The sequence below is a fragment of the Pristiophorus japonicus genome, chromosome 21 (genome assembly GCF_044704955.1).
Source record: "Pristiophorus japonicus isolate sPriJap1 chromosome 21, sPriJap1.hap1, whole genome shotgun sequence".
In the NCBI taxonomy this organism is placed as follows: Eukaryota; Metazoa; Chordata; class Chondrichthyes; family Pristiophoridae; genus Pristiophorus; species Pristiophorus japonicus.
Window position 1 is genome coordinate 41,624,104 of NC_091997.1, and position 18,070 is coordinate 41,642,173.

General features: G+C 44.8%; 12 non-coding genes across 12 annotated transcripts; all 12 read left to right on the plus strand.

Moving 5' to 3' along the window:
- Positions 1 to 648: 648 nt before the first annotated feature.
- Positions 649 to 720, plus strand: trnac-gca (transfer RNA cysteine (anticodon GCA)). The gene has a single exon. It is a non-coding gene; the product is annotated as a tRNA-Cys (tRNA).
- A 1,476-nt stretch (positions 721 to 2,196) lies between these two features.
- On the plus strand, positions 2,197 to 2,268 carry trnac-gca (transfer RNA cysteine (anticodon GCA)). Its single transcript has one exon. It is a non-coding gene; the product is annotated as a tRNA-Cys (tRNA).
- Positions 2,269 to 3,744: 1,476 nt separating this feature from the next.
- trnac-gca (transfer RNA cysteine (anticodon GCA)) lies at positions 3,745 to 3,816 on the plus strand. Its single transcript has one exon. It is a non-coding gene; the product is annotated as a tRNA-Cys (tRNA).
- A 1,467-nt stretch (positions 3,817 to 5,283) lies between these two features.
- trnac-gca (transfer RNA cysteine (anticodon GCA)) lies at positions 5,284 to 5,355 on the plus strand. Its single transcript has one exon. It is a non-coding gene; the product is annotated as a tRNA-Cys (tRNA).
- A 1,476-nt stretch (positions 5,356 to 6,831) lies between these two features.
- trnac-gca (transfer RNA cysteine (anticodon GCA)) lies at positions 6,832 to 6,903 on the plus strand. The gene has a single exon. It is a non-coding gene; the product is annotated as a tRNA-Cys (tRNA).
- Positions 6,904 to 8,370: 1,467 nt separating this feature from the next.
- On the plus strand, positions 8,371 to 8,442 carry trnac-gca (transfer RNA cysteine (anticodon GCA)). Its single transcript has one exon. It is a non-coding gene; the product is annotated as a tRNA-Cys (tRNA).
- A 1,476-nt stretch (positions 8,443 to 9,918) lies between these two features.
- trnac-gca (transfer RNA cysteine (anticodon GCA)) lies at positions 9,919 to 9,990 on the plus strand. The gene has a single exon. It is a non-coding gene; the product is annotated as a tRNA-Cys (tRNA).
- Positions 9,991 to 11,466: 1,476 nt separating this feature from the next.
- On the plus strand, positions 11,467 to 11,538 carry trnac-gca (transfer RNA cysteine (anticodon GCA)). The gene has a single exon. It is a non-coding gene; the product is annotated as a tRNA-Cys (tRNA).
- A 1,476-nt stretch (positions 11,539 to 13,014) lies between these two features.
- Positions 13,015 to 13,086, plus strand: trnac-gca (transfer RNA cysteine (anticodon GCA)). The gene has a single exon. It is a non-coding gene; the product is annotated as a tRNA-Cys (tRNA).
- Positions 13,087 to 14,562: 1,476 nt separating this feature from the next.
- Positions 14,563 to 14,634, plus strand: trnac-gca (transfer RNA cysteine (anticodon GCA)). Its single transcript has one exon. It is a non-coding gene; the product is annotated as a tRNA-Cys (tRNA).
- A 1,476-nt stretch (positions 14,635 to 16,110) lies between these two features.
- trnac-gca (transfer RNA cysteine (anticodon GCA)) lies at positions 16,111 to 16,182 on the plus strand. The gene has a single exon. It is a non-coding gene; the product is annotated as a tRNA-Cys (tRNA).
- Positions 16,183 to 17,658: 1,476 nt separating this feature from the next.
- trnac-gca (transfer RNA cysteine (anticodon GCA)) lies at positions 17,659 to 17,730 on the plus strand. Its single transcript has one exon. It is a non-coding gene; the product is annotated as a tRNA-Cys (tRNA).
- Positions 17,731 to 18,070: the final 340 nt, after the last annotated feature.

Consider the following 18,070-nt stretch of genomic DNA (forward strand, 5'->3'; position numbering starts at 1 on the left):
GAGGGGCTGGAGCATTTGACTACACCTCAAGAGGTCCCTGGTTTGTATCCATGTTCCCTCTCATGAACTCCTATCCTATCACAATAAATCTAACCTACACATACCTTCCTCTTCACCGTGTCCATAATTATCCTGGATTGATATCGCTTTCAAGGCGAACATTTTGCCCATTTTGCCTGTGTTGTGTGTTTGGCAGAGCTGTGTAATTAATCGCACTCCCCTTCTGTTTCCCTGTTGATGGATCCCTTTCAGGAATTTCCTATTGAAAGTTACTATTGAATCTGCTTGCATCACACGTGCAGGCAGTGGATTCCAGATCACAAGAGCTCAATTTGTCAGCAAATGTTTTGTGATGTCGCCTCTTGTTCTTTTGTCAATCACCTTAAATTTGTGTCCTCTGGTTACTGATCCTTGTGCAACTGCAAACAATTTTATTTCCAGTGTGAAAATCATTGATGATTTTGAAGAGCTGAAAATTTACACTGCATAAATGTTTTTGCCATTTTTGAAAGAAGGTCGAGCGACTTTTTAAAGCAACGATTAGCATGACTTCGTAATTCCTTGAATTCAGCCATTTTTTCATTTACCTTGTGGTTTTCTGCACTATGCAACATTGTATGATGAACACAAGCACATCAGCCTGTGCCTGGGGGTATAGCTCAGTGGTAGAGCATTTGACTGCAGATCAAGAGGTCCCTGGTTCAAATCCAGATGCCCCCTCAGAGTCATTCATGTTGTACAACTAATCATTCTGTGCTCCTCAGTGACCGTAAGCACTATTTGCCACAAGTGAATCCTTGTGGTGCTGAAGGTCGATTGGAGTTTTGGTGATGGAGGCAGCGAGCAAGTGGTTGCAAACAGCAAGCTCCCACAAACGGCAGTGGGATTAATGAAAACACAATCTGCTTTGCTTGCTGGTTCAGCCCAGGACATCTCAGCTGACCTTCAATTAGTGCCGTGAGATCTTTTATGATCACCTGACAAGGCTGACAAGGCAGGCAAGGCCTCATTTTCACATATCATCTGAAAAATGGCCCCTGCAATAAGGCAGCACTTCCGTCTGTATGAAACTGAAGTCTTAGCCTGGGTTGGGTGCTCACATCTTTAGAGTGGGTGAGCTTGAACCCACAAACTTTTGACTCAGTACTGTGAGTGCTACCACTGAGCCTCAGTGGATGAATAGAGCAAGCAGACTAGGGAAGCATTGTCAGAGCGAAGCAGTGCACCAAGAAAAGTGGGAGATTTATATTGAGTTTGAAAACTTTCCACTGGCAGTGGACGAACCATCTCTTTCTCGCACAGCAGGGTTTTGTCCCCAGACGGGCATTAATCTGAAGCACAGGCCAGCGAGACCTTCCCCCATATGTTAATGACCTCGTGCCGGGAATGAGGCTGTGGGCATGGATTGCGGCATTGTGAGGATTGGGTGAATATCTGGCTCGGCATGAAAGGTGCCCCAATGAAGAAAGGCTGGACCTTGTGCGGAAAGCTCATGGTGATATCTGTTAGTTAATTTGCATTGAAGCTCATGGGACACTTGTTATCTGAGAGGGGCTGGAGCATTTGACTACACCTCAAGAGGTCCCTGGTTTGTATCCATGTTCCCTCTCATGAACTCCTATCCTATCACAATAAATCTAACCTACACATACCTTCCTCTTCACCGTGTCCATAATTATCCTGGATTGATATCGCTTTCAAGGCGAACATTTTGCCCATTTTGCCTGTGTTGTGTGTTTGGCAGAGCTGTGTAATTAATCGCACTCCCCTTCTGTTTCCCTGTTGATGGATCCCTTTCAGGAATTTCCTATTGAAAGTTACGATTGAATCTGCTTGCATCACACGTGCAGGCAGTGGATTCCAGATCACAAGAGCTCAATTTGTCAGCAAATGTTTTGTGATGTCGCCTCTTGTTCTTTTGTCAATCACCTTAAATTTGTGTCCTCTGGTTACTGATCCTTGTGCAACTGCAAACAATTTTATTTCCAATGTGAAAATCATTGATGATTTTGAAGAGCTGAAAATTTACACTGCATAAATGTTTTTGCCATTTTTGAAAGAAGGTCGAGCGACTTTTTAAAGCAACGATTAGCATGACTTCGTAATTCCTTGAATTCAGCCATTTTTTCATTTACCTTGTGGTTTTCTGCACTATGCAACATTGTATGATGAACACAAGCACATCAGCCTGTGCCTGGGGGTATAGCTCAGTGGTAGAGCATTTGACTGCAGATCAAGAGGTCCCTGGTTCAAATCCAGATGCCCCCTCAGAGTCATTCATGTTGCACAACTAATCATTCTGTGCACCTCAGTGACCATAAGCACTATTTGCCACAAGTGAATCCTTGTTGTGATGAAGGTCGATTGGAGTTTTGGTGATGGAGGCAGCGAGCAAGTGGTTGCAAACAGCAAGCTCCCACAAACGGCAGTGGGATTAATGAAAACACAATCTGCTTTGCTTGCTGGTTCAGCCCAGGTCATCTCAGCTGACCTTCAATTAGTGCCGTGAGATCTTTTATGATCACCTGACAAGGCTGACAAGGCAGGCAAGGCCTCATTTTCACATATCATCTGAAAAATGGCCCCTGCAATAAGGCAGCACTTCCGTCTGTATGAAACTGAAGTCTTAGCCTGGGTTGGGTGCTCACATCTTTAGAGTGGGTGAGCTTGAACCCACAAACTTTTGACTCAGTACTGTGAGTGCTACCACTGAGCCTCAGTGGATGAATAGAGCAAGCAGACTAGGGAAGCATTGTCAGAGCGAAGCAGTGCACCAAGAAAAGTGGGAGATTTATATTGAGTTTGAAAACTTTCCACTGGCAGTGGACGAACCATCTCTTTCTCGCACAGCAGGGTTTTGTCCCCAGACGGGCATTAATCTGAAGCACAGGCCAGCGAGACCTTCCCCCATATGTTAATGACCTCGTGCCGGGAATGAGGCTGTGGGCATGGATTGCGGCATTGTGAGGATTGGGTGAATATCTGGCTCGGCTTGAAAGGTGCCCCAATGAAGAAAGGCTGGACCTTGTGCGGAAAGCTCATGGTGATATCTGTTAGTTAATTTGCATTGAAGCTCATGGGACACTTGTTATCTGAGAGGGGCTGGAGCATTTGACTACACCTCAAGAGGTCCCTGGTTTGTATCCATGTTCCCTCTCATGAACTCCTATCCTATCACAATAAATCTAACCTACACATACCTTCCTCTTCACCGTGTCCATAATTATCCTGGATTGATATCGCTTTCAAGGCGAACATTTTGCCCATTTTGCCTGTGTTGTGTGTTTGGCAGAGCTGTGTAATTAATCGCACTCCCCTTCTGTTTCCCTGTTGATGGATCCCTTTCAGGAATTTCCTGTTGAAAGTTACTATTGAATCTGCTTGCATCACACGTGCAGGCAGTGGATTCCAGATCACAAGAGCTCAATTTGTCAGCAAATGTTTTGTGATGTCGCCTCTTGTTCTTTTGTCAATCACCTTAAATTTGTGTCCTCTGGTTACTGATCCTTGTGCAACTGCAAACAATTTTATTTCCAATGTGAAAATCATTGATGATTTTGAAGAGCTGAAAATTTACACTGCATAAATGTTTTTGCCATTTTTGAAAGAAGGTCGAGCGACTTTTTAAAGCAACGATTAGCATGACTTCGTAATTCCTTGAATTCAGCCATTTTTTCATTTACCTTGTGGTTTTCTGCACTATGCAACATTGTATGATGAACACAAGCACATCAGCCTGTGCCTAGGGGTATAGCTCAGTGGTAGAGCATTTGACTGCAGATCAAGAGGTCCCTGGTTCAAATCCAGATGCCCCCTCAGAGTCATTCATGTTGCACAACTAATCATTTTGTGCTCCTCAGTGACCATAAGCACTATTTGCCACAAGTGAATCCTTGTGGTGATGAAGGTCAATTGGAGTTTTGGTGATGGAGGCAGCGAGCAAGTGGTTGCAAACAGCAAGCTCCCACAAACGGCAGTGGGATTAATGAAAACACAATCTGCTTTGCTTGCTGGTTCAGCCCAGGACATCTCAGCTGACCTTCAATTAGTGCCGTGAGATCTTTTATGATCACCTGACAATGCTGACAAGGCCTCATTTTCACATATCATCTGAAAAATGGCCCCTGCAATAAGGCAGCACTTCCGTCTGTATGAAACTGAAGTCTTAGCCTGGGTTGGGTGCTCACATCTTTAGAGTGGGTGAGCTTGAACCCACAAACTTTTGACTCAGTACTGTGAGTGCTACCACTGAGCCTCAGTGGATGAATAGAGCAAGCAGACTAGGGAAGCATTGTCAGAGCGAAGCAGTGCACCAAGAAAAGTGGGAGATTTATATTGAGTTTGAAAACTTTCCACTGGCAGTGGACGAACCATCTCTTTCTCGCACAGCAGGGTTTTGTCCCCAGACGGGCATTAATCTGAAGCACAGGCCAGCGAGACCTTCCCCCATATGTTAATGACCTCGTGCCGGGAATGAGGCTGTGGGCATGGATTGCGGCATTGTGAGGATTGGGTGAATATCTGGCTCGGCTTGAAAGGTGCCCCAATGAAGAAAGGCTGGACCTTGTGCGGAAAGCTCATGGTGATATCTGTTAGTTAATTTGCATTGAAGCTCATGGGACACTTGTTATCTGAGAGGGGCTGGAGCATTTGACTACACCTCAAGAGGTCCCTGGTTTGTATCCATGTTCCCTCTCATGAACTCCTATCCTATCACAATAAATCTAACCTACACATACCTTCCTCTTCACCGTGTCCATAATTATCCTGGATTGATATCGCTTTCAAGGCGAACATTTTGCCCATTTTGCCTGTGTTGTGTGTTTGGCAGAGCTGTGTAATTAATCGCACTCCCCTTCTGTTTCCCTGTTGATGGATCCCTTTCAGGAATTTCCTATTGAAAGTTACTATTGAATCTGCTTGCATCACACGTGCAGGCAGTGGATTCCAGATCACAAGAGCTCAATTTGTCAGCAAATGTTTTGTGATGTCGCCTCTTGTTCTTTTGTCAATCACCTTAAATTTGTGTCCTCTGGTTACTGATCCTTGTGCAACTGCAAACAATTTTATTTCCAATGTGAAAATCATTGATGATTTTGAAGAGCTGAAAATTTACACTGCATAAATGTTTTTGCCATTTTTGAAAGAAGGTCGAGCGACTTTTTAAAGCAACGATTAGCATGACTTCGTAATTCCTTGAATTCAGCCATTTTTTCATTTACCTTGTGGTTTTCTGCACTATGCAACATTGTATGATGAACACAAGCACATCAGCCTGTGCCTGGGGGTATAGCTCAGTGGTAGAGCATTTGACTGCAGATCAAGAGGTCCCTGGTTCAAATCCAGATGCCCCCTCAGAGTCATTCATGTTGCACAACTAATCATTTTGTGCTCCTCAGTGACCATAAGCACTATTTGCCACAAGTGAATCCTTGTGGTGATGAAGGTCAATTGGAGTTTTGGTGATGGAGGCAGCGAGCAAGTGGTTGCAAACAGCAAGCTCCCACAAACGGCAGTGGGATTAATGAAAACACAATCTGCTTTGCTTGCTGGTTCAGCCCAGGACATCTCAGCTGACCTTCAATTAGTGCCGTGAGATCTTTTATGATCACCTGACAAGGCTGACAAGGCAGGCAAGGCCTCATTTTCACATATCATCTGAAAAATGGCCCCTGCAATAAGGCAGCACTTCCGTCTGTATGAAACTGAAGTCTTAGCCTGGGTTGGGTGCTCACATCTTTAGAGTGGGTGAGCTTGAACCCACAAACTTTTGACTCAGTACTGTGAGTGCTACCACTGAGCCTCAGTGGATGAATAGAGCAAGCAGACTAGGGAAGCATGGTCAGAGCGAAGCAGTGCACCAAGAAAAGTGGGAGATTTATATTGAGTTTGAAAACTTTCCACTGGCAGTGGACGAACCATCTCTTTCTCGCACAGCAGGGTTTTGTCCCCAGACGGGCATTAATCTGAAGCACAGGCCAGCGAGACCTTCCCCCATATGTTAATGACCTCGTGCCGGGAATGAGGCTGTGGGCATGGATTGCGGCATTGTGAGGATTGGGTGAATATCTGGCTCGGCTTGAAAGGTGCCCCAATGAAGAAAGGCTGGACCTTGTGCGGAAAGCTCATGGTGATATCTGTTAGTTAATTTGCATTGAAGCTCATGGGACACTTGTTATCTGAGAGGGGCTGGAGCATTTGACTACACCTCAAGAGGTCCCTGGTTTGTATCCATGTTCCCTCTCATGAACTCCTATCCTATCACAATAAATCTAACCTACACATACCTTCCTCTTCACCGTGTCCATAATTATCCTGGATTGATATCGCTTTCAAGGCGAACATTTTGCCCATTTTGCCTGTGTTGTGTGTTTGGCAGAGCTGTGTAATTAATCGCACTCCCCTTCTGTTTCCCTGTTGATGGATCCCTTTCAGGAATTTCCTGTTGAAAGTTACTATTGAATCTGCTTGCATCACACGTGCAGGCAGTGGATTCCAGATCACAAGAGCTCAATTTGTCAGCAAATGTTTTGTGATGTCGCCTCTTGTTCTTTTGTCAATCACCTTAAATTTGTGTCCTCTGGTTACTGATCCTTGTGCAACTGCAAACAATTTTATTTCCAATGTGAAAATCATTGATGATTTTGAAGAGCTGAAAATTTACACTGCATAAATGTTTTTGCCATTTTTGAAAGAAGGTCGAGCGACTTTTTAAAGCAACGATTAGCATGACTTCGTAATTCCTTGAATTCAGCCATTTTTTCATTTACCTTGTGGTTTTCTGCACTATGCAACATTGTATGATGAACACAAGCACATCAGCCTGTGCCTAGGGGTATAGCTCAGTGGTAGAGCATTTGACTGCAGATCAAGAGGTCCCTGGTTCAAATCCAGATGCCCCCTCAGAGTCATTCATGTTGCACAACTAATCATTTTGTGCTCCTCAGTGACCATAAGCACTATTTGCCACAAGTGAATCCTTGTGGTGATGAAGGTCAATTGGAGTTTTGGTGATGGAGGCAGCGAGCAAGTGGTTGCAAACAGCAAGCTCCCACAAACGGCAGTGGGATTAATGAAAACACAATCTGCTTTGCTTGCTGGTTCAGCCCAGGACATCTCAGCTGACCTTCAATTAGTGCCGTGAGATCTTTTATGATCACCTGACAATGCTGACAAGGCCTCATTTTCACATATCATCTGAAAAATGGCCCCTGCAATAAGGCAGCACTTCCGTCTGTATGAAACTGAAGTCTTAGCCTGGGTTGGGTGCTCACATCTTTAGAGTGGGTGAGCTTGAACCCACAAACTTTTGACTCAGTACTGTGAGTGCTACCACTGAGCCTCAGTGGATGAATAGAGCAAGCAGACTAGGGAAGCATTGTCAGAGCGAAGCAGTGCACCAAGAAAAGTGGGAGATTTATATTGAGTTTGAAAACTTTCCACTGGCAGTGGACGAACCATCTCTTTCTCGCACAGCAGGGTTTTGTCCCCAGACGGGCATTAATCTGAAGCACAGGCCAGCGAGACCTTCCCCCATATGTTAATGACCTCGTGCCGGGAATGAGGCTGTGGGCATGGATTGCGGCATTGTGAGGATTGGGTGAATATCTGGCTCGGCTTGAAAGGTGCCCCAATGAAGAAAGGCTGGACCTTGTGCGGAAAGCTCATGGTGATATCTGTTAGTTAATTTGCATTGAAGCTCATGGGACACTTGTTATCTGAGAGGGGCTGGAGCATTTGACTACACCTCAAGAGGTCCCTGGTTTGTATCCATGTTCCCTCTCATGAACTCCTATCCTATCACAATAAATCTAACCTACACATACCTTCCTCTTCACCGTGTCCATAATTATCCTGGATTGATATCGCTTTCAAGGCGAACATTTTGCCCATTTTGCCTGTGTTGTGTGTTTGGCAGAGCTGTGTAATTAATCGCACTCCCCTTCTGTTTCCCTGTTGATGGATCCCTTTCAGGAATTTCCTATTGAAAGTTACTATTGAATCTGCTTGCATCACACGTGCAGGCAGTGGATTCCAGATCACAAGAGCTCAATTTGTCAGCAAATGTTTTGTGATGTCGCCTCTTGTTCTTTTGTCAATCACCTTAAATTTGTGTCCTCTGGTTACTGATCCTTGTGCAACTGCAAACAATTTTATTTCCAATGTGAAAATCATTGATGATTTTGAAGAGCTGAAAATTTACACTGCATAAATGTTTTTGCCATTTTTGAAAGAAGGTCGAGCGACTTTTTAAAGCAACGATTAGCATGACTTCGTAATTCCTTGAATTCAGCCATTTTTTCATTTACCTTGTGGTTTTCTGCACTATGCAACATTGTATGATGAACACAAGCACATCAGCCTGTGCCTGGGGGTATAGCTCAGTGGTAGAGCATTTGACTGCAGATCAAGAGGTCCCTGGTTCAAATCCAGATGCCCCCTCAGAGTCATTCATGTTGCACAACTAATCATTTTGTGCTCCTCAGTGACCATAAGCACTATTTGCCACAAGTGAATCCTTGTGGTGATGAAGGTCAATTGGAGTTTTGGTGATGGAGGCAGCGAGCAAGTGGTTGCAAACAGCAAGCTCCCACAAACGGCAGTGGGATTAATGAAAACACAATCTGCTTTGCTTGCTGGTTCAGCCCAGGACATCTCAGCTGACCTTCAATTAGTGCCGTGAGATCTTTTATGATCACCTGACAAGGCTGACAAGGCAGGCAAGGCCTCATTTTCACATATCATCTGAAAAATGGCCCCTGCAATAAGGCAGCACTTCCGTCTGTATGAAACTGAAGTCTTAGCCTGGGTTGGGTGCTCACATCTTTAGAGTGGGTGAGCTTGAACCCACAAACTTTTGACTCAGTACTGTGAGTGCTACCACTGAGCCTCAGTGGATGAATAGAGCAAGCAGACTAGGGAAGCATGGTCAGAGCGAAGCAGTGCACCAAGAAAAGTGGGAGATTTATATTGAGTTTGAAAACTTTCCACTGGCAGTGGACGAACCATCTCTTTCTCGCACAGCAGGGTTTTGTCCCCAGACGGGCATTAATCTGAAGCACAGGCCAGCGAGACCTTCCCCCATATGTTAATGACCTCGTGCCGGGAATGAGGCTGTGGGCATGGATTGCGGCATTGTGAGGATTGGGTGAATATCTGGCTCGGCTTGAAAGGTGCCCCAATGAAGAAAGGCTGGACCTTGTGCGGAAAGCTCATGGTGATATCTGTTAGTTAATTTGCATTGAAGCTCATGGGACACTTGTTATCTGAGAGGGGCTGGAGCATTTGACTACACCTCAAGAGGTCCCTGGTTTGTATCCATGTTCCCTCTCATGAACTCCTATCCTATCACAATAAATCTAACCTACACATACCTTCCTCTTCACCGTGTCCATAATTATCCTGGATTGATATCGCTTTCAAGGCGAACATTTTGCCCATTTTGCCTGTGTTGTGTGTTTGGCAGAGCTGTGTAATTAATCGCACTCCCCTTCTGTTTCCCTGTTGATGGATCCCTTTCAGGAATTTCCTGTTGAAAGTTACTATTGAATCTGCTTGCATCACACGTGCAGGCAGTGGATTCCAGATCACAAGAGCTCAATTTGTCAGCAAATGTTTTGTGATGTCGCCTCTTGTTCTTTTGTCAATCACCTTAAATTTGTGTCCTCTGGTTACTGATCCTTGTGCAACTGCAAACAATTTTATTTCCAATGTGAAAATCATTGATGATTTTGAAGAGCTGAAAATTTACACTGCATAAATGTTTTTGCCATTTTTGAAAGAAGGTCGAGCGACTTTTTAAAGCAACGATTAGCATGACTTCGTAATTCCTTGAATTCAGCCATTTTTTCATTTACCTTGTGGTTTTCTGCACTATGCAACATTGTATGATGAACACAAGCACATCAGCCTGTGCCTAGGGGTATAGCTCAGTGGTAGAGCATTTGACTGCAGATCAAGAGGTCCCTGGTTCAAATCCAGATGCCCCCTCAGAGTCATTCATGTTGCACGACTAATCATTTTGTGCTCCTCAGTGACCATAAGCACTATTTGCCACAAGTGAATCCTTGTGGTGATGAAGGTCAATTGGAGTTTTGGTGATGGAGGCAGCGAGCAAGTGGTTGCAAACAGCAAGCTCCCACAAACGGCAGTGGGATTAATGAAAACACAATCTGCTTTGCTTGCTGGTTCAGCCCAGGACATCTCAGCTGACCTTCAATTAGTGCCGTGAGATCTTTTATGATCACCTGACAAGGCTGACAAGGCAGGCAAGGCCTCATTTTCACATATCATCTGAAAAATGGCCCCTGCAATAAGGCAGCACTTCCGTCTGTATGAAACTGAAGTCTTAGCCTGGGTTGGGTGCTCACATCTTTAGAGTGGGTGAGCTTGAACCCACAAACTTTTGACTCAGTACTGTGAGTGCTACCACTGAGCCTCAGTGGATGAATAGAGCAAGCAGACTAGGGAAGCATTGTCAGAGCGAAGCAGTGCACCAAGAAAAGTGGGAGATTTATATTGAGTTTGAAAACTTTCCACTGGCAGTGGACGAACCATCTCTTTCTCGCACAGCAGGGTTTTGTCCCCAGACGGGCATTAATCTGAAGCACAGGCCAGCGAGACCATCCCCCATATGTTAATGACCTCGTGCCGGGAATGAGGCTGTGGGCATGGATTGCGGCATTGTGAGGATTGGGTGAATATCTGGCTCGGCTTGAAAGGTGCCCCAATGAAGAAAGGCTGGACCTTGTGCGGAAAGCTCATGGTGATATCTGTTAGTTAATTTGCATTGAAGCTCATGGGACACTTGTTATCTGAGAGGGGCTGGAGCATTTGACTACACCTCAAGAGGTCCCTGGTTTGTATCCATGTTCCCTCTCATGAACTCCTATCCTATCACAATAAATCTAACCTACACATACCTTCCTCTTCACCGTGTCCATAATTATCCTGGATTGATATCGCTTTCAAGGCGAACATTTTGCCCATTTTGCCTGTGTTGTGTGTTTGGCAGAGCTGTGTAATTAATCGCACTCCCCTTCTGTTTCCCTGTTGATGGATCCCTTTCAGGAATTTCCTATTGAAAGTTACTATTGAATCTGCTTCCATCACACGTGCAGGCAGTGGATTCCAGATCACAAGAGCTCAATTTGTCAGCAAATGTTTTGTGATGTCGCCTCTTGTTCTTTTGTCAATCACCTTAAATTTGTGTCCTCTGGTTACTGATCCTTGTGCAACTGCAAACAATTTTATTTCCAATGTGAAAATCATTGATGATTTTGAAGAGCTGAAAATTTACACTGCATAAATGTTTTTGCCATTTTTGAAAGAAGGTCGAGCGACTTTTTAAAGCAACGATTAGCATGACTTCGTAATTCCTTGAATTCAGCCATTTTTTCATTTACCTTGTGGTTTTCTGCACTATGCAACATTGTATGATGAACACAAGCACATCAGCCTGTGCCTGGGGGTATAGCTCAGTGGTAGAGCATTTGACTGCAGATCAAGAGGTCCCTGGTTCAAATCCAGATGCCCCCTCAGAGTCATTCATGTTGCACAACTAATCATTCTGTGCTCCTCAGTGACCATAAGCACTATTTGCCACAAGTGAATCCTTGTGGTGATGAAGGTCGATTGGAGTTTTGGTGATGGAGGCAGCGAGCAAGTGGTTGCAAACAGCAAGCTCCCACAAACGGCAGTGGGATTAATGAAAACACAATCTGCTTTGCTTGCTGGTTCAGCCCAGGACATCTCAGCTGACCTTCAATTAGTGCCGTGAGATCTTTTATGATCACCTGACAAGGCTGACAAGGCAGGCAAGGCCTCATTTTCACATATCATCTGAAAAATGGCCCCTGCAATAAGGCAGCACTTCCGTCTGTATGAAACTGAAGTCTTAGCCTGGGTTGGGTGCTCACATCTTTAGAGTGGGTGAGCTTGAACCCACAAACTTTTGACTCAGTACTGTGAGTGCTACCACTGAGCCTCAGTGGATGAATAGAGCAAGCAGACTAGGGAAGCATTGTCAGAGCGAAGCAGTGCACCAAGAAAAGTGGGAGATTTATATTGAGTTTGAAAACTTTCCACTGGCAGTGGACGAACCATCTCTTTCTCGCACAGCAGGGTTTTGTCCCCAGACGGGCATTAATCTGAAGCACAGGCCAGCGAGACCATCCCCCATATGTTAATGACCTCGTGCCGGGAATGAGGCTGTGGGCATGGATTGCGGCATTGTGAGGATTGGGTGAATATCTGGCTCGGCTTGAAAGGTGCCCCAATGAAGAAAGGCTGGACCTTGTGCGGAAAGCTCATGGTGATATCTGTTAGTTAATTTGCATTGAAGCTCATGGGACACTTGTTATCTCAGAGGGGCTGGAGCATTTGACTACACCTCAAGAGGTCCCTGGTTTGTATCCATGTTCCCTCTCATGAACTCCTATCCTATCACAATAAATCTAACCTACACATACCTTCCTCTTCACCGTGTCCATAATTATCCTGGATTGATATCGCTTTCAAGGCGAACATTTTGCCCATTTTGCCTGTGTTGTGTGTTTGGCAGAGCTGTGTAATTAATCGCACTCCCCTTCTGTTTCCCTGTTGATGGATCCCTTTCAGGAATTTCCTATTGAAAGTTACTATTGAATCTGCTTGCATCACACGTGCAGGCAGTGGATTCCAGATCACAAGAGCTCAATTTGTCAGCAAATGTTTTGTGATGTCGCCTCTTGTTCTTTTGTCAATCACCTTAAATTTGTGTCCTCTGGTTACTGATCCTTGTGCAACTGCAAACAATTTTATTTCCAATGTGAAAATCATTGATGATTTTGAAGAGCTGAAAATTTACACTGCATAAATGTTTTTGCCATTTTTGAAAGAAGGTCGAGCGACTTTTTAAAGCAACGATTAGCATGACTTCGTAATTCCTTGAATTCAGCCATTTTTTCATTTACCTTGTGGTTTTCTGCACTATGCAACATTGTATGATGAACACAAGCACATCAGCCTGTGCCTGGGGGTATAGCTCAGTGGTAGAGCATTTGACTGCAGATCAAGAGGTCCCTGGTTCAAATCCAGATGCCCCCTCAGAGTCATTCATGTTGCACAACTAATCATTCTGTGCTCCTCAGTGACCATAAGCACTATTTGCCACAAGTGAATCCTTGTGGTGATGAAGGTCGATTGGAGTTTTGGTGATGGAGGCAGCGAGCAAGTGGTTGCAAACAGCAAGCTCCCACAAACGGCAGTGGGATTAATGAAAACACAATCTGCTTTGCTTGCTGGTTCAGCCCAGGACATCTCAGCTGACCTTCAATTAGTGCCGTGAGATCTTTTATGATCACCTGACAAGGCTGACAAGGCAGGCAAGGCCTCATTTTCACATATCATCTGAAAAATGGCCCCTGCAATAAGGCAGCACTTCCGTCTGTATGAAACTGAAGTCTTAGCCTGGGTTGGGTGCTCACATCTTTAGAGTGGGTGAGCTTGAACCCACAAACTTTTGACTCAGTACTGTGAGTGCTACCACTGAGCCTCAGTGGATGAATAGAGCAAGCAGACTAGGGAAGCATTGTCAGAGCGAAGCAGTGCACCAAGAAAAGTGGGAGATTTATATTGAGTTTGAAAACTTTCCACTGGCAGTGGACGAACCATCTCTTTCTCGCACAGCAGGGTTTTGTCCCCAGACGGGCATTAATCTGAAGCACAGGCCAGCGAGACCATCCCCCATATGTTAATGACCTCGTGCCGGGAATGAGGCTGTGGGCATGGATTGCGGCATTGTGAGGATTGGGTGAATATCTGGCTCGGCTTGAAAGGTGCCCCAATGAAGAAAGGCTGGACCTTGTGCGGAAAGCTCATGGTGATATCTGTTAGTTAATTTGCATTGAAGCTCATGGGACACTTGTTATCTCAGAGGGGCTGGAGCATTTGACTACACCTCAAGAGGTCCCTGGTTTGTATCCATGTTCCCTCTCATGAACTCCTATCCTATCACAATAAATCTAACCTACACATACCTTCCTCTTCACCGTGTCCATAATTATCCTGGATTGATATCGCTTTCAAGGCGAACATTTTGCCCATTTTGCCTGTGTTGTGTGTTTGGCAGAGCTGTGTAATTAATCGCACTCCCCTTCTGTTTCCCTGTTGATGGATCCCTTTCAGGAATTTCCTATTGAAAGTTACTATTGAATCTGCTTCCATCACACGTGCAGGCAGTGGATTCCAGATCACAAGAGCTCAATTTGTCAGCAAATGTTTTGTGATGTCGCCTCTTGTTCTTTTGTCAATCACCTTAAATTTGTGTCCTCTGGTTACTGATCCTTGTGCAACTGCAAACAATTTTATTTCCAATGTGAAAATCATTGATGATTTTGAAGAGCTGAAAATTTACACTGCATAAATGTTTTTGCCATTTTTGAAAGAAGGTCGAGCGACTTTTTAAAGCAACGATTAGCATGACTTCGTAATTCCTTGAATTCAGCCATTTTTTCATTTACCTTGTGGTTTTCTGCACTATGCAACATTGTATGATGAACACAAGCACATCAGCCTGTGCCTGGGGGTATAGCTCAGTGGTAGAGCATTTGACTGCAGATCAAGAGGTCCCTGGTTCAAATCCAGATGCCCCCTCAGAGTCATTCATGTTGCACAACTAATCATTCTGTGCTCCTCAGTGACCATAAGCACTATTTGCCACAAGTGAATCCTTGTGGTGATGAAGGTCGATTGGAGTTTTGGTGATGGAGGCAGCGAGCAAGTGGTTGCAAACAGCAAGCTCCCACAAACGGCAGTGGGATTAATGAAAACACAATCTGCTTTGCTTGCTGGTTCAGCCCAGGACATCTCAGCTGACCTTCAATTAGTGCCGTGAGATCTTTTATGATCACCTGACAAGGCTGACAAGGCAGGCAAGGCCTCATTTTCACATATCATCTGAAAAATGGCCCCTGCAATAAGGCAGCACTTCCGTCTGTATGAAACTGAAGTCTTAGCCTGGGTTGGGTGCTCACATCTTTAGAGTGGGTGAGCTTGAACCCACAAACTTTTGACTCAGTACTGTGAGTGCTACCACTGAGCCTCAGTGGATGAATAGAGCAAGCAGACTAGGGAAGCATTGTCAGAGCGAAGCAGTGCACCAAGAAAAGTGGGAGATTTATATTGAGTTTGAAAACTTTCCACTGGCAGTGGACGAACCATCTCTTTCTCGCACAGCAGGGTTTTGTCCCCAGACGGGCATTAATCTGAAGCACAGGCCAGCGAGACCATCCCCCATATGTTAATGACCTCGTGCCGGGAATGAGGCTGTGGGCATGGATTGCGGCATTGTGAGGATTGGGTGAATATCTGGCTCGGCTTGAAAGGTGCCCCAATGAAGAAAGGCTGGACCTTGTGCGGAAAGCTCATGGTGATATCTGTTAGTTAATTTGCATTGAAGCTCATGGGACACTTGTTATCTGAGAGGGGCTGGAGCATTTGACTACACCTCAAGAGGTCCCTGGTTTGTATCCATGTTCCCTCTCATGAACTCCTATCCTATCACAATAAATCTAACCTACACATACCTTCCTCTTCACCGTGTCCATAATTATCCTGGATTGATATCGCTTTCAAGGCGAACATTTTGCCCATTTTGCCTGTGTTGTGTGTTTGGCAGAGCTGTGTAATTAATCGCACTCCCCTTCTGTTTCCCTGTTGATGGATCCCTTTCAGGAATTTCCTATTGAAAGTTACTATTGAATCTGCTTCCATCACACGTGCAGGCAGTGGATTCCAGATCACAAGAGCTCAATTTGTCAGCAAATGTTTTGTGATGTCGCCTCTTGTTCTTTTGTCAATCACCTTAAATTTGTGTCCTCTGGTTACTGATCCTTGTGCAACTGCAAACAATTTTATTTCCAATGTGAAAATCATTGATGATTTTGAAGAGCTGAAAATTTACACTGCATAAATGTTTTTGCCATTTTTGAAAGAAGGTCGAGCGACTTTTTAAAGCAACGATTAGCATGACTTCGTAATTCCTTGAATTCAGCCATTTTTTCATTTACCTTGTGGTTTTCTGCACTATGCAACATTGTATGATGAACACAAGCACATCAGCCTGTGCCTGGGGGTATAGCTCAGTGGTAGAGCATTTGACTGCAGATCAAGAGGTCCCTGGTTCAAATCCAGATGCCCCCTCAGAGTCATTCATGTTGCACAACTAATCATTCTGTGCTCCTCAGTGACCATAAGCACTATTTGCCACAAGTGAATCCTTGTGGTGATGAAGGTCGATTGGAGTTTTGGTGATGGAGGCAGCGAGCAAGTGGTTGCAAACAGCAAGCTCCCACAAACGGCAGTGGGATTAATGAAAACACAATCTGCTTTGCTTGCTGGTTCAGCCCAGGACATCTCAGCTGACCTTCAATTAGTGCCGTGAGATCTTTTATGATCACCTGACAAGGCTGACAAGGCAGGCAAGGCCTCATTTTCACATATCATCTGAAAAATGGCCCCTGCAATAAGGCAGCACTTCCGTCTGTATGAAACTGAAGTCTTAGCCTGGGTTGGGTGCTCACATCTTTAGAGTGGGTGAGCTTGAACCCACAAACTTTTGACTCAGTACTGTGAGTGCTACCACTGAGCCTCAGTGGATGAATAGAGCAAGCAGACTAGGGAAGCATTGTCAGAGCGAAGCAGTGCACCAAGAAAAGTGGGAGATTTATATTGAGTTTGAAAACTTTCCACTGGCAGTGGACGAACCATCTCTTTCTCGCACAGCAGGGTTTTGTCCCCAGACGGGCATTAATCTGAAGCACAGGCCAGCGAGACCATCCCCCATATGTTAATGACCTCGTGCCGGGAATGAGGCTGTGGGCATGGATTGCGGCATTGTGAGGATTGGGTGAATATCTGGCTCGGCTTGAAAGGTGCCCCAATGAAGAAAGGCTGGACCTTGTGCGGAAAGCTCATGGTGATATCTGTTAGTTAATTTGCATTGAAGCTCATGGGACACTTGTTATCTCAGAGGGGCTGGAGCATTTGACTACACCTCAAGAGGTCCCTGGTTTGTATCCATGTTCCCTCTCATGAACTCCTATCCTATCACAATAAATCTAACCTACACATACCTTCCTCTTCACCGTGTCCATAATTATCCTGGATTGATATCGCTTTCAAGGCGAACATTTTGCCCATTTTGCCTGTGTTGTGTGTTTGGCAGAGCTGTGTAATTAATCGCACTCCCCTTCTGTTTCCCTGTTGATGGATCCCTTTCAGGAATTTCCTATTGAAAGTTACTATTGAATCTGCTTCCATCACACGTGCAGGCAGTGGATTCCAGATCACAAGAGCTCAATTTGTCAGCAAATGTTTTGTGATGTCGCCTCTTGTTCTTTTGTCAATCACCTTAAATTTGTGTCCTCTGGTTACTGATCCTTGTGCAACTGCAAACAATTTTATTTCCAATGTGAAAATCATTGATGATTTTGAAGAGCTGAAAATTTACACTGCATAAATGTTTTTGCCATTTTTGAAAGAAGGTCGAGCGACTTTTTAAAGCAACGATTAGCATGACTTCGTAATTCCTTGAATTCAGCCATTTTTTCATTTACCTTGTGGTTTTCTGCACTATGCAACATTGTATGATGAACACAAGCACATCAGCCTGTGCCTGGGGGTATAGCTCAGTGGTAGAGCATTTGACTGCAGATCAAGAGGGCCCTGGTTCAAATCCAGATGCCCCCTCAGAGTCATTCATGTTGCACAACTAATCATTCTGTGCTCCTCAGTGACCATAAGCACTATTTGCCACAAGTGAATCCTTTTGGTGATGAAGGTCGATTGGAGTTTTGGTGATGGAGGCAGCGAGCAAGTGGTTGCAAACAGCAAGCTCCCACAAACGGCAGTGGGATTAATGAAAACACAATCTGCTTTGCTTGCTGGTTCAGCCCAGGACATCTCAGCTGACCTTCAATTAGTGCCGTGAGATCTTTTATGATCACCTGACAAGGCTGACAAGGCAGGCAAGGCCTCATTTTCACATATCATCTGAAAAATGGCCCCTGCAATAAGGCAGCACTTCCGT